The 21,934-nt window shown below is 46.0% G+C and overlaps 1 protein-coding gene and 1 long non-coding RNA gene across 5 annotated transcripts in view; one reads left to right on the forward strand and one right to left on the reverse strand.

Moving 5' to 3' along the window:
* The window catches only part of GRM8 (glutamate metabotropic receptor 8), a 552,158-nt gene extending 537,371 nt beyond the window's left edge, over positions 1 to 14,787 (reverse strand). For 2 of the 4 annotated variants that reach the window (XM_083699119.1, XM_083699117.1), the window contains exon 1: positions 14,275 to 14,787. The gene's annotated coding sequence lies outside the window, so the exon portion shown is untranslated. Of the gene's footprint in view, positions 1 to 13,804; positions 13,948 to 14,274 lie in introns of those variants that run through there. The other 2 variants (XM_083699120.1, XM_083699118.1) reach the window with 2 other exon arrangements.
* The window catches only part of LOC310825727, a 200,664-nt gene that overhangs the window by 142,792 nt on the left and 35,938 nt on the right, over positions 1 to 21,934 (forward strand). The window lies entirely within an intron of this gene.

The raw sequence follows: 21,934 nt of genomic DNA on the forward strand, positions 1-21,934 counted from the left end.
AAGCAACTGCAAGGCCTCAACTAAGGAAGGTGAATAAACTGGACAATACAATGTTCTGGGATTTCAAAATTGGCCAGAACTTTGATTCCAGGTGTAGGTAGGATTCGGCTTAGGCATTGGGTGTACAGTGGTACCTCGGGTTAAGAACTTTCTGGAGGTCTGTTCTTAACCTGAAACTGTTCTTACCCTGGGGTACCACTTTAGCTAATGGGGCCTCCCACTGCCGCCACAATATTTCTGTTCTCATCCTGAAGGAAAGTTCTTAACCCGTGGTACTATTTCTGGGTTAGCGGAGTCTGTAACCTGAAGTGTTTGTAACCTGTAGCATCTGTAACCTAAGGTATCACTGTATATTCTTCTCAGCCTCCTGATGGAGGGCTGAGGCATGACAGGATCAATCCCAGGATTAATGGGTTATCCGCAACATGCAAAGTTAGCAACCAGGGGAATCCCCCAACTTCTGGCTAACTGTCCAGGGACTGGGGCCTCCTAAAATAGGCCACAACCACCGCCCACCGCAAGATTGGGTAAGCAGTCCTTTTTGCACTTCTTAGGAATCTAAGAACGACACCCAAATTTCAGAGCCAAAACCCAGTTGATAGCCAAACCCAGGATGTAAACCTAAAGTATGAACCAAGCAACCAAAATATGATTTGACTCATTAGCAAAACAATGTGATTCCATGCCCCGGCCTCACAGTTTAACCACCCACATGACCTTTGTCCCAGGTTACCACCTCTTAGTGAATCCTGTTTGGATTTTCAATATTCCACCAGTTAAAACTTAATAGGGCATAGACCTAACAGGAGAAGTATAAACGGATGAGCGTTTCAAAGCCTGTGAAAATGAGTCAGGCTGAAATCTCCTGTGTTCACGGTTAAAATATCTCACTGTGATACCAAAATAAAGACTTGAAAATGAAACATAGAGAAGCAGTGTGAACGAGAGAGTGTACCTATTAGAAATATCAGGGATCAGGGCTGTGTGAAGCACAAGGCTTTTTTATTTTTATTTTATTTTATTTTTAAGGATAGCACAATTTTCCCTCCTATTATTTGGCTTAGGTTAAGCCTCTGTGAGTCCAAGATTTACAGGACACCAGATACCATCAAACTGGCCTTCTTGGCACATCTCAAGGTATAAATCTGTACAGATTCTGTTCTATTCAGGTTCCTTGAGACAAGCGACTAGGACACTCTCTGCTCTTAGTTCCATATAAGTAAGTCTAAAGTAGCTTCAGTGGCTTAAATATATATCCATCTAGATTTATGGCTGTGTAACTCAGAAAGCAGAATTTGGCCCTGCTGATTATGAGTCACCCTTAACCTCAAAACACTGGACATCAGCTTTACATTTATTGGATAGTGTCTCCAGGTAGAAAACACTCCAATAAAAACAGTATCTACAGTTAACAGTAATTCCCGGGTATTAGATTATTGCATATGCTGAGTCATTGGTTCCCATTACAAACAGGGCATATGCCTGCTTCAGAATTTTAACGCAGCTCTGGAAGAATGGCAAAAGTAGATCTTTCTATACACATCATTTAATGAACCTCATATTTAAATGTCAAAATCTGAAATTAAAGATGCAAGAGTATAGATGATGATGATGATGATGATGCATGTATGTTTTGGGGTGATGCACAAGATCATGCCCCCCCCCAAAAGTGAGGTGAAATCATGCGAGATCACAATGCCCAAAATGGCTGCCATGCTCTTGCGAGAAAAAAATGGGATGTCCTGGTTTTTCTGGGACTGTTGACAGGTATGCAAGTATGCCCCAAGCAGCAAAATATGATGCGCAAATGAAAGCTCTCGTATTATTTTTTCACTGAATGAACTTAGAAGTGACTGGAAAGAGGAACTTGGAGGAAGCAGGTTATTTTTCTAGCATGCCGAAAGCAAGACTCCTGTGACTTTTTGATGTCCCCTATTCCTTCAAGCACCCCCATTTTCTGTATGAATGTTAGAAACCAGGTGTGGGGCCCTGTATCAGCATGAGGAGTGTAAAAACCAGCAATATATTTGAAGGACCTCCTACACCCTTATGAATATTAGAGCCAGGCCTTAATATCAGCCTCAGAGGCCCTTGTTTGTAGACCCTTCTTCAGGATCAACAAGACTGGTAGGCATTTTACACAAAACCATCTCAATGATGACCCCATACTTGCATACCCATCAACAGTCCCCAGAAAAACCAGGGCATCTCATTTTTTATCTCACGAGACCATGGCAGCCATTTTGGACATTGTGATCTCACACGATTTTGGGCATTGTAATCTCGCATGATTTCATGCTGCTTTTTTGGGGGGGGGCATGATCTTGTACATCTCCCCAAAAGCATTTTTGGACCAAAAGCACTTTGGGGTGAATTGTGGAGTGAAATTGTACAAAATCACATGTCCAAAATGACCGCTGTGCTCTCATGAGGAAAAAAACTGGAAGATGGAGTCACAGAGAATTGAGTCTTGGTTTCTGCCTTCAACAGGGTGGAGGGTATGTTAACTTGTGAAACTCCCCTCTGAGGAAATGCACATTCAGCCCCTCCCTTACCGACGTTTAGATGAGCCTTGAAAACCATTTTGCCTTCCTTGCTTTTTGTTAAAAGGCGCTGTGCCGGTTCCTTTATTGTTTATACTCTTGTCCTCTCAGTTTTAAATGGTTTCAAATTGTTTTATTGGACTTGCTGTGCTGGGCTATGGAGTGGTTTTAGACTGCTGCCTTTGGGCACAAAGCAAACCCCAACTGGGCTATGGCGGCGCCACCGCTGCTTCCACAGCCTCATCACTCACGCCAAGCCATGAAAAACAGGCTGCTCTGCTACTCCAGCTCCAGAGCTGGAAATGCAAGCAGGCCTCTATCCCACAAACATCACAACTTGCAGCTCACTGGGCCAGTTTAGGATGCAAGTGTGCTGCTCCACCTCTGCAACACCTCATATTGGGGCTTTGAGCTGCTTCCACCAGTGAGGATACTGCCAATGTGAGTGTCCATCCGTCCGTATTTTCAGCAGAGTGGTGATCTCTGCAGGACCAGAGCCTGGACAGCAACAGAGCCCAGCTGGAGAACGAGCCTCTGCTTCTTGCAAACACCCTCCAACATGTGGTATGGTGGATCAGGGTTCTTGACTGCATAATCTTAATGAGTTTGATATTTATCTATATTCAAAGCTGTACATGCATACTGCTGGGGGAGGGCTTTCGTCTTGAAAGACAGCGCAGCACAGCGCAAACACACAAATGCACACACAGCCCTGTTCTTAACACACAGAAACTGTTCTTAACCTGAGGTACCACTCATGTACCAGGTACTCAGGAGAGCCAGTGTGGTGTAGTGGTTAAGAGTGGTGGACTCATAATCTGGTGAACCGGGTTTGCGTCTCCGCTCCTCCACATGCAGCTGCTGGGTGACCTTGGGCTAGTCACACTTCTCTGAAGTCTCCCAGCCCCACTCAACTCACAGAGTGTTTGTTGTGGGGGAGGAAGGGAAAGGAGAATGTTAGCCACTTTGAGACTCCTTTGGGTAGTGATAAAGCAGGATATAAAATCCAAATCCAAACTCCTCTTTAGCTAATGGGGCCTCCCGCTGCCACTGCACAATTTCTGTTCTCATCCTGAAGCAAAGTTCTTAACCCAAGGTACTATTTCTGGGTTAGTGGAGGCTGTACCCTGAAGCGTGTGTAACCTGAAGTGTCTGTAACCTGAGGTACCACTGTAATAACATGTAAAGTTGTGATTAGGATCCGTTTACTTCCAAAGACTTGCTCTGCATTCAGTTTTATTCATTATTTCTCTATTCCACATTTACATGGCTCTCCTCCTCCCCATATTTTTCCTGACAACAACCACCACCCTGCCAGATAGGTTAAGCTGAGAGACTTGGAACTGGCCCAAGGCAACCTTGTGAGCTTGGTGGCCGAGTGAGGATTTGAACTGTGGTCTACCAGGGCCTCATAGTCTGGCACTCTATAACTACACTGGGGAAGTATAATAAGCTAATCTCCAGCAGCTATTTCAGGGATTCCATAATATGACATTGTTGTCATACAGCCAGGATGGCCATGTGATCAAAGCTTTTACTTATTTAATGACATAAGGGAGCTAAGAGTAATTCAGAGGAATGTGATTTTCATTGCACTTGACTGTGACGTATTCCCAGAAACAATGCGTTGTAAGCAATTCATATTCTGTTCTCCATACAGGTTTTCACCACCAGCAACAATGAATCACATGTCCCGTCTTCAGCAGCAGGCAGTGATCTAACTCTTTGATGTATGAGCATCAAAATGTGTATGTAGTACTTTATTCTGCTTGTGGGACTTCCTTATGCTTCCACACGCTATAAACGTAGGGACATTTATAGCGTGTGGAAGCATAAAGAAATCCCACAAGCTGAATAAAGTACTACATACACGTTTGATGCTTGTGTATCAAAGGGTTAGATCACTCTCCGCTGCCTAAAACAAGGGGACATCTGATTCATTGCTGTTAATGGCTAAAACCTGTCTGGGAAATATAAAATGAATTGCTTATAATGCATTATTTTTAGACTACGTCACAGTCCAGTGCAATGAAAATTACATTGCACTGAATTACTTTTAGGCTCTTTATGTCATTGAATAAGTAAAAGCTTTCATTATACTCCCTGGCTTATTCAAACCACATCACTTTTGCTCTATTGATTAATATTAAATATTACAGTAATACAAATGCAGTCATCTGAACTCCTGCAGCTAACAGCGAAATAATTTCATAAACATTTGTTTTCATTGTTATCAATGCACTTTAGACAAATGAAAAAATATTGACCTGCTGTGCTATAAATCCAGACAGCCTCCTTTCATAGTCAGAATTCTTATTCAAAATAAAACCTCACTCCTGTAGCTATAAATCTGAATTAATCTAACTGTATTCCCAAGTTATCAGAGTTCTGTGGGTTGTTGTTGTTTTTTTGTACATAGTTTCAGCCAGGGTCCACATGTTAAATAAATACAGAAAGCATTTGCATGTCACTTACTGAATGTGCATGATTAGAATACCTTGAGTCTACATAGTGGATCTAAATTACATTGTGTTGAATAAGCACTCAGATGCACTAATGCATTTATCTTCAGCTGGTATGTTGTGACCTACAGGCAGGAAGTGTCACCTAGGCCACATTCACACTATACCTTTAAAGCTCTATGATATCCCTTTAAAAAGTCATGGTTCCTCCCAAAGAATTATGGGAACTGTAGTTTGTTAAGGGTGCTGAGAGCTCAGGGAACTCCAAGAATTAATAGCTTTCCAAGAGGAAGTGGACTCTTCTGACAGCTCAACAGACTACAGCTCCCCGAATTCCTTGGGGGAAGAAGCTATGACTGTTTAAAGTGGTATCACAGTGCTTAAATTGTATGGTGCAAACATGGCCCTGGAGTGTGTTGAACCACTGGCAGACAAGCATTTTAAGTTTGTTTCAGAAAGGAGAAACAAAAGAGGAAGAGTATATAAGTGGGAGGAGAAAAAACTCACAAAGAGATGTCCTAATCCAACAGAACAGAGGAGCTCCTCCTACATAAGCAAGCTTCTGTATTAGGAACCACAAGCATAAACCAGACACACATTCCGATGCACATGGGATCATGCATATAGCTGTGGTGTTTGCCTTGGTGCATGGCATTGCTTTCAATGAGATGTGGATTCAAATGCACAGAACCACTCTGGAGAAATCTACTCATGTGTAAATGCCCTTTTAGTAGTAGCAATGGACAACCAGCCTAGGATATTTTAGCAGTTTGAGTGAAAGGTGGGCATTTCCCCATAGACTGTTGCTCTAATGCTAGAAAAGCCATTGCTCTGTTTATGAACAAAGGAAGAAACTAAATGGTGTTCTGCTGGAAGGTAAGAGTGGGTGGCTTCTGCAAATCTTGCTCTCACTGGTTACTGTGGACTGCAATCCTCATTGCAGTTCAACGTCTACAAGTTGTGCTTGGTGTCAGTTGGACTTAGGCGTGACTAGCGATGCGCAGGAATGGCCTCATCTTCCCATACGTGGCCAGAGTTAAGTTCATGCTCAGCATGCGATTCCATGTTGACAATAGAAAGAGTAGGGAGAAAGAAGAGGCTAATGGGACTAGTCATTATTCTTATTACAAGCTCATTACTTCTTACAGAAGTCGCCAGTGTCAGCTGTAGTGTACTTTATATTAATGAACTCTAAATAATGCATCGCAATGCTAGTTCCGTGCAAAGTACCGGGTTCATTTTGGTAAGAAGGCTGCAGGGAGTTTTGTTTATAGCGACTGCACTCCGATGAATACAAATAGGGAGCGTTTGGCCCTTGCACAACTTGACTTGAGAAAACTCTGCACTCCCATATGAGGGCTGTTAAAGAGGATTTGTTTGCTCATGCCTGTATTACTTGATCCCCCTAGGATGCTGCAAATCAAGTCTCTCCTTTGCTGGAGTTCTTGAAGGAGAGGATGGGCAGCCATCTCTCAAGGATGCTGCAGTTGCAGATCCTGCACTGAGCAAGGGTTGGACCAATGACCTCCGAGGTCCCTTTCAATTTGACAATTCTATTATTTATTAAAATTGTATACTGCCTTTCATTTGAAGATCACATGGCAGATCACAGTGTAAAAATACAGGATAAAAACACCCAAAAAACCCAACATAAAAAAGCCACAACAAACCATTAGCACCCTGGGACTGGGCAACCTGGGGGTGTGGATATGCTTAAGTGCCGCATATGCTTAAGACAGCCCTGTATGAGGTTGTGGCACTCACATCGCTTTCAGGCCGAGGGAGCTGGCATTTCTCCACAGACAGCTTTCTAGGTCATGTGGCCAGCATGACTAAACCGCTTCTGGTGCAACGGAACACCGTGACAGAAACCAGAGCACACAGAAATGCTGTTTACCTTCCCGCCGCAGCGGTACCTATTTATCTACTTACACTGGTGTGCTTTTCGAACTGCTAGGTTGGCAGGAGCTAGGACAGAGCAACAGGAGCTCACTCCGCCACGGGGATTCAAACCACCAACCTTCTGATCAGCAAGCCCAAGAGGCTCAGTGGTTTAGACCACAGCGCCACCCGCTCTCATGGAGAGGGCACATGAAGAAGGGCCTCAGAGGATGATCACAGCGTCTGAGTCAGTTCATATGAGGAGAGGCGGTCCTTGTGGTATTATGGTCCTGAGCCATTTAAGGTTTTATAGGTGAAAAACAGCTCTTTGAATTGGGCCAGCAAACCAATTGGCAGCCTGTGGAGTTGGGTCAGGATCAATGTAATATGCTCAAACCACCTTGCCCCAGCCAACAACCTGGCTGCCAAATTCTGCACCAGCTGAAGTTTCTGAACTGCCTTCAGAGGCAGCCCCACGTATAATCCTTCAGCAACCAAACCCACCTTATCCAGCTCCAAACAGATATGATTTCATATCTTTATCCTGTAAGGTATCTGGCATGCTACCGATGCTAAATGAAAGTAAGGTGGAGACAAGAGTTACAAACCACTTCACACACATTATTTTTGATTCCATTTCAAAGCAAGGTCAAGCCTGTTTGGGCAACACAGTTCAGTGATCCATTTTGTTTCTATACAGAATACTGAAACTGGTCATGTTCTGACAGCTGATCTCTACTGGTTAAAAAAAAAAAAGAATATTGGGGCATTAAAAAACAACAACAACACCACCATTGTATTGTCATTTTAAATGAGATGCATAGAAGAGGACATGAAATGTAAATGTTTTGTTTTAAGAATGCCAATGCCCAGCACATTCTTATTTTGCTATCTCTCAGGCAAAGAGATAATGGCTTAAATGAGGGAAACATATGTAAAAATACAACAAAATCTCAATGTATCAAATGATGCAAGGAGACACAAGATTTGTCCCAGCCTGCGAGACAGTGTGTGTGTGTGTGTGTGTGTGTGTGTGTGTGTGTAAAGAAACCATGTGGGGAATACTAATAGTATTCAGAATAATTCAGATTACAATTGTCCAGATTTTTCATAAGACATGAAAAATGTGAATAAACACACTTTGAGGCTTTGATTGTAATGTGGTGATACAGGATTTTTTTCTAAAGATATCGTTATATTTTATGTAACTGCTTGGCAATCTCAGTTAAGCAGTATATAATTTTTATTAATTAATAAACAAGTACAGCCGAGCATGGTGCGCTGGAATAAGCAAATCCTGAAAGACCGGTTTAGTGATGACCAAAAGGTTTTTTTAAAAAAAATATATTAAATGTTCTGGTTGATTCCATTGCAGTTTAAAAACTTTATAGATACAGAATTGGAAGAAAAAACCTGCAATGTCTGTGTGTATTGGGGGCACAATTTTTAAAATACAAACTCTTTCCATTCCCCCTCCAGGCACAACCTGTCAACACATCGATATAGGTAGCTGAACACACTTTAGCTCAGAGAATCGAGTGCACAATTGACGCTGCAGAAAGTACTTCTCAAAGCAACACAGACAACTTTTCTGCAACAGTCGCAACCGAAAGCCTTGGTGCCCAAAGGGGTACTGTAATGCCCCACAGAAATGCGGGACAATGCAAGTAACTTAGGCTGAAGGACAAATACGCCGGTCAGTCATGGACACTTAAACAACAAATCTACCCAAGCTCCTTAAATTAGTCCCCAAATACTGCTTGCTTCTGGGAGAGTATCATGGCAGTGGTAGCAGTGTTATCTGAGAGGATTCCAGTAACACTACTCAGCCTGGATTTGTCGTCTAAATATACACAGCAAGTGGGAATGGTTGATTTCCCTTCTCCAAGCTCTGCAAAGAGAGAGATGTGAATTATTCATCCTAACTACGGTACATAGTTCACCAATATTTTACCAGCTCTGCTGCTAAAAACTTGGTGAATGCCAAACGACATGCTATATGGATGTCTCGATAGGTGTGAGAACTCCATATTTGATCAAAGCAATGCCACTAAACACAACATAAGAACATATTGTTGCATGCCACCCCAATCTCCAAGCGTTGCAAGATACTAGGGGTTCCAGGTGTCCATGCTGTCTTTTGGGGGAAAGGAACAGTGGGGGCTGTGGTATCTTTGTGATGTATAAAGATATATACACATATACAACCTGACCCTATGATGGGTTCACAGCACTGACACTCCAGGAGGGTCTTGCTTCTCCCATAGCTGCAGCCCTGGATTCATCCAGACCTCAGCTTCCAGCTCACATGGCTTCTGTTGCTGCCACCGCTTTCCACGCTAAGCTCTTGGCTTTATCTGTAGGGAGAAGCCCCACGTACTGGGCGCCTCGTGCAGAGTTCCTTTGATCTTTGGTTGTCTAATGGTGCATTACCCCAGGCTAAATCACAGGAGCTTTTAACACATGCTGATTCCAGGGGGGTTAGAGATGTGTCTAGCACACAGCTTAGTACACATGGGTCTAGCAATTTCCTGGTGTTAACTCCCCAAGCATTTATTAAATTCTGACACTTGCTCAATTCAGAGATCATAGTGGTCTGCCACCCACAAACATAACAAGAGCTCTGCTGGATCAGGCTAAAAGCCAGACTTACCAAGCACTTTGTTCTCCCAGTGGCCAAACAGATGCATTTGGAAAACATGCAAGATGGAGATGAATGCAACAGAGGATGAGGAGATGATGCTTAACCTTTTCCACATATCTAAATTCCTTGTCTAAATTGCTACCTGAGTGCTTTTATCCTGGCAGAGGGGGAAATAGAAGTATCCCTTTTACCTTCCTGTGGTACTGCCAACAACTCTTGAAGTGGGAAGGGGATTTTGATTAGGTAAATCAGGGTACAGGAGAAAGGGTTGCTTTTGGGAGCAATGAGACACCCAATGTCATGAAAAGCTGTTCGGCGGGGGGGCGTCTAAGAAAGCTGTTCTGGACAAATGGTGGCAACAGGTTTTGGTGGACAGCAGTGAGTGTTGCTGAACGCTGCTGCTAACAGGCTAGAAAACTGTCAGCAGAAAAAGTGTGGGACACCTTCAGCAGTGAATGTAGCAAACCTTGCATCTCTTGGCTACATTAAGAGTTTTGGCTGTTGCTACATCTAATGAACGTTAGTCCCTGTGGTCTAATGCCTGAAGTCAGCCAGGGTGTGTATTGCAGATACAGTTAACTTACTATTACCAATCTCTCCATCTCCTTTCTTCACACTGTGCTTATAACATCACCTGCCTTATCATTATTTTTTTCTGAATTACAGATCTCCAGACATTGCAGCCTTTCTTCCTGGGGAACATATTCCAGCCCCTTCTCAATCGTTTTACGTGCCATTTACTGCCCTGTTTGAGGTGCCACATGAAAAAAGTATCCAGAGTTGTGACCAGAAGAGACCCGTTTATTTCAGTGGCTCAGCTCTAAACCTGACCAAGTCTGAGAATTCAACTGCCGGCTAATACAGTTTCGTACCTCCGCACACACAACAATAAAAGGCAAATGATAAGTTGCTGGCAAGATCCAGTCCTGGGACTAGCAGAAGGCGGGTCCCTTTATCTCACAATTTATCATTCCAGGACCAGGTCTTTCTCAAAACCATCCTTCTTTATCCAGGCACATAACGATTTGCAAGGCCAAACTCTCCCTCGCTCAGCAAACTCTTTATAAATTTCACCCAAAGTGAGTAAACATTAGGAGAAGCTTCCTAATGGCAAGAGTTATGTGATAGGAGGAAAGACTGACTTCGTAGGTGGTGGGCTCTGTTTTGCTGGAGATAATGAAGGAGAGATGTTAGACAGCTATAGCTCAGGGTTTCAGTAGTTGTATCCTGTATTTTAGATCCCGCACTAGGCTGGGAGCAAGACTAAATAGATGTGCTTCTCCCAAGTTCATGGTCCTAATCAAAAACCTGGCGCCATGCTGACAGCTGAGAGTGTGATCTGGGAAGCCCCCAATTCACATATCAGCTGCCATCCATTTAGTGGGTGACTGGAGGCAAATCACGGTCTCTAAGCCCCCGCTGACAATGCATTGAGAATTTAACTATCCTACATAATTCTTGTAAGGAATGCTAAAAGTAGTGTAAATGCTAACAGCCACTCTTACCAGCATCAGTTCTAGAACATGTTTTCCATTGGGGGGGAAAACTCTTAAAATGCATCCACAGTATTTCAAATAAGGCTATTTCAATACTATCTGGGAAAATCAGCTCCTCATGAACACAGCTGCATTCTCTTTTAAAATACTTCGCACTGATCCTCCGCCCCTCTGGTTTTTGTTAAATTAAAGACAGCCACATTCTTATGCCAGAAAAGGGGAGAAATCTTCCCAACGAGTTGAGAAACTGGGGTACACAGAGAGAGAGCTACAATGCTCCTCTCTGTGCTTCACTGATCCTTCAACTGCAGCATCTTCCCATCCCCGGTCTCCTTTGTGAAATGCAAGCAGACTTTCCAAATCAGCCTGGAGGAGGCAATTCTCTGGCCAACAGATTGCTGCAGCTCCAGTTTATCGGAAGTTCCTGTTCTGCATCAGTGACCCAAAATACTCCTATCGGAAGAGTGGAGAACAAACGTGAAAAACAGAGGAGGAGTTTCCTCGCGCTGGCTGTCATAAATGCATTTGTCAAAGAAACGTGAAAGAGGGGGAATGGAACAGGGCACATATCTAACCTCAGGAGGCTGGGCCTCCTTTCACCTAACGCACTGGAGATGCTGGAGATCTGTTCGTCCAAAAGTGAACATTAATGCCCTAATGCAGCCAAGGTCACTGTCTGATCAGGCTACTGCCTGTCTGGCTGCCAATTTCACCCAGCAAAAGCTGCCAAAGAGCAGCTTTCGCTGGCTCTGCCAACTCTCCATACATTTGGCTGAATCAAACATTGCCTGCCATTGTATTCCAGCTCCCCTTCCTCTCACCTCTCAGAGTCAGTTTCATCCCAAACAATCGGCCACACTTTCATTCCCGGCACTTATACTCATCTTCCATTCATATTTGCAGTGTATTCTAAATGTAGCCGTTCGTTGCAGGGGATCAAGGTAAGTTCCCCTCACATCTATGGAGTGTCCTTCCAAGCAAACAGCTTTAAGACTGGGAGGCCCAGAAGTTCAATCAGCAAGCAGGATTTCACCACTTTGTTCCATTAAAAAAATCCCACAAAAACCTGCTGTTACCTGGATAGTAAATGCACTCAGGCGGGTGCCCTCTGTTGACGGCTGAGTTCTGTTTGTTTTTTTTTTACTTGTCCCCATACAATTTCCTTCTGCACCTAAGGAATTTCAACCCTAATTGGAAGACTGCCAAGGGGAGGTGGAGTATTTTGCCGCCAAAGGGTGAGCAGCAACCCTTCCGCTATCTCTTATTGCAGTTCAGTCTTTTGTAGATTCTGAAACATTAGAATGAAATGGCTTCATTCGTTCTCTAAAAAAAAGCAGGTTCACAAAGCATGTAGCGTTCGAGTCTTCCCAAATGTCCTGTGTGTGCATATGTGCTCAGATGCAACTGCCACAGCCCTGTCTCCTTAAAAAGAAAGGAAGAACTGCAATTGCTTCCCTCTGCATAGAAATCCCTCTGTGCAAATGTAACATCCTTTTTAGTGAGGAATTTCAATCCCCAAGCTTGCTTGTAATGGCAAATGTCAGTGTGCCGGCTTGGCCTTACTGCTCTCCTAAATCCATAATTACTCTTGATAGTTTGAAATGGTTATTGGGGGCATGTGTTTTCAGTGTGATCCATTTACCTACTTGTCTTTAAAATACCTCCCTTTAAAAAAAAGGACAGATTAGACATCTCCAAAAGGGATGAGATTCCATTAGCAGACATCTCATATTCTTTTCTATAAATAGCTTTTTTCTTTCTTTCTTTTTTTGGAGAGACATCAAGAGAGCTTCCTCTGTCCCCCCCTCCTCTGAAATACAAGTATGGGGAATCAATTGGTGAGGGCTCCCAGGGGCTCCTGTCATGTCCTGCACAATCTGACAGCTAGGATACGCCCCCCCCCCCCGCCAGCTTACAATTTACACGAAGAGGCACACGGGTCAATCCTGAGCGATTTTACCAGCTTGAACAAGCCTCAAGGGACCTCTCTCCCCCCCTCTCTCTCCACAGTAGGGTGGGCTTGCTGATCTCCAAGAGCCTTAAAAGCTCCACTTCCTTCCTCCGGGCGGCGGTGAGGTGGGGGGTGGAGGTTCAAGGAGGAAGTGGATCAAGCTGCTTAAATTTAAATCCTGAGATCAGAGGAAGAAATCGCGCTGGGAGGACTTTCGCCAAGCTCCGCTTTGCATAGCTTTCAAAGGAAAGTTCGGGGGCAGCCCCCAAGTGCTCCCGCGCCCCCTAGGAATGGTTCATAACTCCGGATTAAACCCAAGGGAACAGGCTCGTTTAAAAAAGCAAATTTTTTTTTTAAAGTCTTCAGGACTGAAAGCCATATGCATTTAAAAAAAAAAAATCAGCCGATGGTGGTGAGGAGCCATAAATAAAAAGGGGGTCGAAACTGGTTTGTAAGCTCTGTGTGTGTGTGTTCGGATTTCATCCTTGCACCAGGCACAAGAAGCTTGATCACTGCCCCTTCACGTTGCCAATTCCGTTCCCAGCTCCCCATCAGGTGTCTTTCCAGATCCGAAAGCTCCACCAAGTGCTACAGAAACAAACCCCGGCAGCTCCCCTGGCCAGCAAGTTGGATTTCTCTCAACACCCCCCACCCAAAAAACCCCACACACAACTTGCATTCACGCATCACTCTTCTTCCTGCCCCTCCTGGATTGCACCCCTCCCATTTCCCTTGATATCATTCCTCTCATCCTCCCCTCCCACATACACACTGCATTCAGCCTAATAAATAATAATAAATAATAGTAATAGTAATAATAAAGCTACCTCGATTCCCCCAATCGCTCGGCAAGACTTGCAGCTCCATCGCGCGGGGAGCGGCGGGGGTCAGTGGTGGAATTAATAGACGGCGGCGGCGGCGGCGGCGGCGGCGCCCGGGCAGGGAGAGAGGATTAGGTAATTTCAGCCCACCAGCCTCTCTCTCCAAGCGACTCCCCGCCCCCTCGGCCCACTCCCCGCCCCCCGCGGGAGATCCGTCGATCCCGGCAGGGCTGCAAAGCGCCGGGGCAGCGGTGCCAGCCTCCTCCATCGCCGCGCCCTCGAACTTCTCGGGAAGGAGCCGGAGGGAGACTCCGGGGCTTCCGGGGCGTCTCGGCCCCGGGTGGCTTTTGGCCGAGCGATCAAAGCAGCCGGGGATCCAGTCCCCTGGCTCCCAACTCCGGGTCAACTTGATGCATGCGCTCCCGTCGCGAAGTTGCAGACGGGGTAGGGTGCGGGGTCCCGGCTCGCTCACTCACCCGGGCTGGAGAGGAGCCCTCGGGGCGCCTTCTTGCGGCTCCATTTGCGCGCACGTTGCCTGGCTTTTCCGAGGAGGGGGAAGCAAAAGCAAGCGAGCGAGGAGCTGCACTTGTAGCTGTTCTTGGTGCTGAAAGAAAGGAGGAGGCAGCGATTCCCGAGCCTCTTACATGTGAATCACAAAATACTCCCACTGGCAGCAGCTATTGGTCTGTCTCTCAACTCCCCTCCTAATCCACCTCTTATCAGACGTTCAGTCTGGCCACGGGCAAAAGGAAAAGAGGTGGCGCCGGGGAGATAGTCGGGGAAGCTCCGTCGCTCTCACAACACCCCCACCTCCCCCACCGCAGCCCAGCCCAATCCCGGCCAATTCTGCTCCCCGCCTCTTCTCTCTCTCGCACACACACACTCGGGGGGTAGTTTTCGAGCGCCCAAACCGAAGTCACTCCTGAAATGCCGCAGCCTTCCCAACACAAGGAAAAGCTCCCAGAGCCGGTTGCATCGGAGAATCATTCCTCTTTCTTCCGCGCTCTCTCCGCCCCCAATTTTTTTTTTATGTGGATCGGAAAGATCACAGCAGGATCTACTCTCCCCCCCCGCCCCCTTTCCCCTGCAAAGCTTTCCTGCGCACACGCTTTCTCTCTCCCGACCCCCCCCCCTGCTCCCCCCCTTAATCTGGCACCACAAACGCTCAGGACGAGAACTGTTTCCACCAGGTTTTATTGGAAAGGAAGAGCCAGTTTAGGGCTCGGTTGCGGAGGTGGGGGCTAATCAGGAATGTGTGGGTATGAACTGCGGCTTCTCTTGAATGAAGGCGAGTCAGCCAAGGGAAGCGGGGCGGGAGGAGCAAGCTAGCCTCCCTTTCCCCGAGTTGTGTGTCTATGTGTGAGCGCGCGCGCGAGTGCACTCATTAAGCGACGCGCGTCGCTAGCGCTCCAGGCGTCACGCCGCGCCCAGGTCTTAAGCAGCCCCTTCTAGAACTCGCTCGGGGCTCTTCCGACGGGGGAAGCCCGACGGCGGACGCAGGCTGCCGGTCAAACTTTGCAAGGCCTCCTCTTCGCTGCCTGCAGTTGCCTCCGGCTGGCTGTCCAAGCCCAACCGTCCGAGGAAGGGGCGCTCATCTCCCAACGTCGCGCGTCGGAGCCTTCTGCTCCGATGGCGCCCCCTCTAGTCTGAGGACAGCCGCCGGGTCGCCTCTTCCTCCTGAATCGGATGTTTCCCTCTCTGGTCTCTCCGGAAAGCGGCCCTGGAGGGAATCCGCCGCCGCGTCCGTTTCCCATGGTTCCCGATGCGCTGCGCTTCCCTCGCCCCCTTCTGGGTGCATTGCTGCCTTGGTGAACAGGTTCCATCTGCAGGCATCTGCTTGCAACTGCAGGCTCGCCCAGGTTGCCCGGGCAGGATTTTTTTTTCCCCCACCACTCTCTCGCTTCGGGTGACAGGATGAGTCACCGACGACGTCGCCCTGTCGCAACTAGAGCGGCGACGCAAGCGGGAGGAAGCGAGAGAAGACGGAGAGGGCGAAGGAGGCGCCCTGCGTTGGAGACTGGAGAGGAAAGGAGAAGGACGCAGCAGGTGGGGCGAGGTAGGAAGGAGCGTGGCCGGAGTCTGGACCGTCCAGGGTTACGGGGTCCTCGCGAAACATCTGGAGAGGGGAGTCCAGAACCTGCCACTCGCAGCTTTTATTACTCGGGGCAGCGATCAATCGGTTGATTTTAAAGCTGTGTAATAAAAGCCCTCCCCCCCTCCCGTCGCTCAGTGATTATTTTCTGCACAAATGCTTGCCAAACCCACAAGTTTACAACAGCCACCTTCAAAGAGGCATTCCTCGCACCTCCGCCCCGAATTCCTCTGGTAAGAAGCTACCTTCTGGGTCTCATCCTGGAAAAACAAAGAAAGGTTCTCCCCACCCCCGAAGAACTATTGTTTTGTTTTTAGCTGCGCGTTTCTGCAGATTTGGGCTGCGTAGCCACACGATTCTTTCCCAGAATCAATGGAGACCGCGTTGTCGATACACGATCTACAATCAGCATTTCCTGAAGTTAGGTCGCCAGCCGTTTTGGGGACTACAACTCCCATCATTCCTAGCCAGCAGGTCCAGTAATCAGGAACGGTGGGAATTGTAGTCCCAATTTAGCTGGAGACCCAAGTTTGAAAAACACTGTTTTTTCCAAATCTACTGTATATACGACTTTCCCCTGAAAAGTGCTTCTTGTGAAAGTGGTTTCGCTCTGAAAATGAAAGCTTATCGCAGGTCGATTCTGCATGGCCCCGCAGTGTGTCCATTTGAAAACTGTTGAAAGCTCAGGACCAAACCTGAGTTCAAACTCACGTCAGACAAAAACCTACTCTTGACTCTCCCTTCCCTTGCTAAGTTATGTTCATGTTAGCAACCTAATTTAGAAGTGGGCAGGCAGAGAGAAGCCTTTTCGCTGCTGCTATTGTTAAACATTTTTTTTGGGGGGGGGGGTCAGTCAGCTGTTAAACAATTCTTGCTGTTCCCTTAGAAGTCTGCCAAGAGATCTATCTAAGCCTACTATAGTATACACAAATTTAATATACTGTGGTCACTTCTACAGCATACATGTAGAGCACACGCCTTCCCCCAAAGTATTCTGGAAACAGTAGTTTACCTCTGATGGAACTACAGTTCCCAGCACGATGGTTCCCATGGTTTTGTTGGGGTTTTTTTTTTTTTGAGGAAGCCATGTGCTGTAAATGTGACCTTTGGCGGACAGCCAGTACAGCAAATGAGATAGCAAAAAATGAGGGGTACTAATACGCCTTGGTGGCATGCACTCTCTGAATACACTCTCTGCATTTATTCAAGTGCCAACTTGAATAAATTAGGGGGAGCAGGTAAGTTCCACCCACATAATCAATCACATGGTGCACACAGACACCATCAATGGCAATGTCCATCAACTTGAGGAGGTGGTCCCCTCAAATATTTTATTGGGGGGAGAAAAGGGACCTCAGCCCTTAGGAGGTGGCTCCTATGACTGCATGCCTGTGTTGAGCATAAACTCATAGCATGGCCTTGGGTATTTAAGACAGTAAAACACTTGATTACCAGCTTGGGTAGCCCTAGATTTGTTGGGAAATGGGGCTCTTACCTTATACAGTGGTACCTCGGGTTACAGACGCTTCCGGTTACAGACACTTCAGGTTACAGACTCCGCTAACCCAGAAATAGTACCTCAGGTTAAGAACTTTGCTTCAGGATGAGAACAGAAATCATGCTCTGGCAGTGCGGTAGCATCAGGAGGCCCCATTAGCTAAAGTGGTACCTCAGGTTAAGAACAGTTTCAGGTTAAGAATTAAGTTCTTAACCAGAGGTACCACTATAATGTTAAAGAAAGGGTTAGCATTTAACTGCTAACATGAAGAAACCCTCTACCACACATGCACAGATGAACAGAAAGGGCCATGGCACCCTGGGGGAAATGCCCTAAAAATCTGGGATTCTGGACGGAAGTCTTCCCCATTCATGTCTAGTTCTCCCATCAGTTACCTTGTTAATCTTGCACAGCCATGGCTTGCTCTATGCAAGCAGAGGTGCAGTAGCAACCTTCAATGGGTCCCTCAAGCCCACCATTCTTATTACAGCCCATTTTATAACAATCATGAGATCATTTACAAGAGCACACTGCACATTCCAAAAGTGTAATCTGCATCTAGCTTGACGATGATGCCCTAATTAAGCACCTTTCCCATAAACCAGTTTTACAGGCCGAGATGTGCTTTACTCAGTTCTGAAATGGAATTAGAGGCAACATGGGATGACTTGACTGTGCTAGGAAATTCCAAATGGTTGGCCAAAAGAACATGGCCTGATGCAGCGATTGTCACCAGTCATGTCCACATCTAGCCTACTGTGAAACTTGCCACCACAAGGAGAGGGCTTAGTCTTAAAGGTAAAGGTAAAGGTAACCCACAGCACCACCCAGATGTCTTTAAATGTGATTAGACAAATGTATGGAAGACAGATCTATTAGTGGACAGGAGGCAAGAGAGCTAATGGGGCAGACACACTTGGAATACCAGTTGATGGTAGAAGGGGACAAGCAACACCAGAGGAGCCTTTATCCGTTTTATTCTTTGTTTACCTCATCTTTCTTCCAAGGAGCTCAAAGTGGCATACATTTGATCTTCTCCCCTCATTTTAATCCTCACAGCATCCCTGTGAGGTGAGGGTGAGAGAGAGAGGGAGGGAGAGAATGGCTGAAGTTCTCTCAGGAGGTTTGGGGAATGAGTGGTGGCAATTGGAACTTGGGTCTCTCCAGTGCTAGTCAAACACTCTGTCCCTGTTGCCTTTATGTCCTGCTGTGGACTAACCACAGCAATTCAAAGTGCTGGTTTTGGCCTATAAAGCCTTAAATGGCTCAGGACCACATTACCTCAAGGACCACCTTTCTCCATATGAACTGACCTGGACCCGCTGAGGCCCTTCTTCATGCACCTCCTTCATGAGAGGCCCAAAATGTGGCAACACAAGAACCACCCTTTTCTTTGCAGTGGCTCCCTGTTTGTGGAATGCTCTCAACAGAGAGGTTTGACTGGCGTCTTCAGCCTACACCTTTAGGCACCAGGCGAAAACATTCTTCTTCAACCAGACCTTTAGCGGATGCACATCTGATACCCTATTAAACGTGTCATTGGGTGGGGGGAATAGCTAGGGCATCACAGTCAGATGGGCAGGTTACAAGTAATTATTATTATTATTATTGAGGGGGTGTTCTTTTTATTACGGTTTTTATCTTGTATTTTTATGTTGTGAACCGCCCTGAAATCAAGGCACTATATATGTGTGAAAGGCACTATACAAATTTAATAAATAAAAATAATAAATAAATCACCAGTTTTGGATGGCCACGGGTGCAAACAGAATGCTGAGTGAAAATGCCCCCATATACAGCAGGGCTATTTTCTTATTGCCGTATTTTTCGCTCTATAAGGCGTACCAGACCATAAGACGCACCTAGTTTTTGGAGGAGGAAAACAAGAAAAAAATATATTCTGAATCTCAGAAGCCAGAACAGCAAGAGGGATTGCTGCGCAGCAAAAGCTGTGATCCCTCTTCCTGTTCTGGCTTCTGGGATAGCTGCGCAGCCTGCATTCACTTCATAAGACGCACACACATTTCCCCTTACTTTTTAGGAGGGAAAAAGTGAGTCATATACAGCAAAAAAATAAGGTACTTTTGTGTCCCGACAATTTTTCAAGTTCCAAACAACAGCAGGGCAAAAGACATGAGTGTGTATATGCTTTACCTTCACAGCACCTTTATCTTCTCACTTGCACTATCTCTGCAGCTTTCTTATGGAACCTGGAAGCGTAGATTTGATCCAAGGTGGGAAGAGTGCACCCAATTATTCTCTCTGCAGTCTTTACAACCCTGGACAACATTGCTTTTCCCCTGACCGTGCAGCTCCCAAACCACACACATAGACCATAAGTTAATACACTCTCAACAGTACAATGGGTAAAATGCCACCAACAGGTCCTTTGAGAGATTATTTTTTCGGAGGATGGGATGCCAGGGATCTGTGACGGCATCTGCGTAGTCAATGACATCAAAGCTCCAGGCACAGATAAGCAGCTGAAGGATACAGGGCACAGACATTTCAAAGTGGCATCTGACCACATCTCCAGCATTGTTTTGTCATTGCCAAAGCCACATTAGGTCTCAAATACAACTTGAAATATCTCTTTGACGCAACAATGAGGACATTAAGCATATGTTCCACCATGTGCTTCAAATCTGTAAGAATGACCCATTCCAGAGTGCAACATGATGGCTAAAAGAAGCTGGATTTAGAGCCAAAGGCATACGCTAGTGATGGATCTGAAATCATGGTAGCTTTACTAATAATAATAAAGGTAAAGGTAAAGGTACCCCTGACCATTAGGTCCAGTCATGGCCGATTCTGGGGTTGCGGCGCTCATCTCGCTTTAGTGGCCAAGGGAGCCGGCATACAGCTTCTGGGTCATGTGGCCAGCATGACTAAGCCGCTTCTGGCGAACCAGAGCAGCGCACAGAAACGCCATTTACCTTCCCGCCAGAGCAGTACCTATTTATCTACTTGCACTTTGATGTGCTTTTGAACTGCTAGGTTGGCAGGAGCAGGGACCGAGCAATCAGGGAACTGCCAGAAGGTCCTCGGAGCTGGATCTCAATGTTTGGGCTCAATGATGGGGCTGGAGATGCTCCTTTAGAATTATCTATAATTTAGAATTGTCTATAATAATAAAAGGCTTGTATACTAGTGGCCAAAATTGTGGAAACCTTTTGGGAAAAGTGTATTTCCAAGGTTTGATTGGCTCTCTGAACGCTCATGCTCATTGGCTACATTCACATGAAGGAAAGCTACTGCATATCAATCTAAGCAAGTTGTGCTTCCTTTTTCTGGTTATTTGGCTATAACTTTTGATAGAATACGGATAACTGAACAAACTCCATTGTATTACATTCTTCATTACATTATCTTTCCATTGGTATATAATTTTATGGTATTACTACAAAAACAGTGGTGTTATGAGCCATCAAATGTCAGAAATACACTTTTTCCAAAAGGTTCCCACAATTTTGGCCACTAGTGTATATCACTATTTCATATTAAAAAAAAAATATATCAGTAGTTTACAACTAAACACACACAATAAAAACCTTTTAAAGAATTATACAAGATGCTTTCTTGGCTGTCTGCCTAAACCTGGGGACATAGAAAGGTTTTCTATAAAGGATTAAAGCTGAATCTCTATTGGAAAAGCATTCCACAGGCCTGGGTCGATAAAACTAAAAGTTCAATTTTGTGTGGACGTCAGATGAGCTTCACTAACTCCAGGGATGACCACTGATGCCCCTATAGATCTCAGTGATCAAGCTAGGATATAAGGGTTCAGGAAGTCCATAAGGTACTCGAGATCAAAATTGTCTGGGGCCTTGCACATTAATGCAATGACTTTGAACCTGACACAGTAATAGACGGGCAGCCACTGCAGATGTTTTAACATTGGTGTCACATGTTGCCTGCCACCTGCAATCTGACCGCCACATTTGGCACCAGTTGCAGATCCTGGACCAGGCCCAAGGGCAGTCCCATGTAGAGCGTCTTACAGTAACCAAGCCTAGAGGTTACCAATACATGGACTGCAGCGGTCAGACTAAGGTAAAAGGTAAAGGACCCCGGATGGTTAAGTCCAGTCAAAGACGACTATGGGGTTGCGGCGCTCATCTTGCTTTTCAGGCCAAGAGAGCTGGCTTTTGTCCGCAGACAGCTTTCTGCATCATGTGGCCAGCATACTGAACCACTTCTGGCACAACAGAAGACTGTGACAGAAACCAGAGCGCATGGAAACACTGTTTATCTTCCTGCCGCAGCGGTACCTATTTATCTACTTGCACCGGCGTGCTTTCGGACTGCTCGGTTGGCAGGAGCTGGGACAGAGCAACGGGAGCTCACCCCGTCGCAGGGATTCGAACCACTGACCTTCTGATCGGCAAGCCCAAGAAGCTCAGCAGTTTAGACCACAGCGCCACCAGTGTGAGCCAGTGAGCTAGTGAGCCAGACAACGCTGGTAAAAGACACTCCTAATAACAGAAGATTCTTGGGCCTCTTCTGACAGAGATGTATCTACGAATACTTCCAAGCTAAGCACCTC

The sequence above is a fragment of the Podarcis gaigeae genome, assembly GCF_964106915.1.
Source record: "Podarcis gaigeae genome assembly, chromosome: 10".
In the NCBI taxonomy this organism is placed as follows: Eukaryota; Metazoa; Chordata; class Lepidosauria; order Squamata; family Lacertidae; genus Podarcis; species Podarcis gaigeae.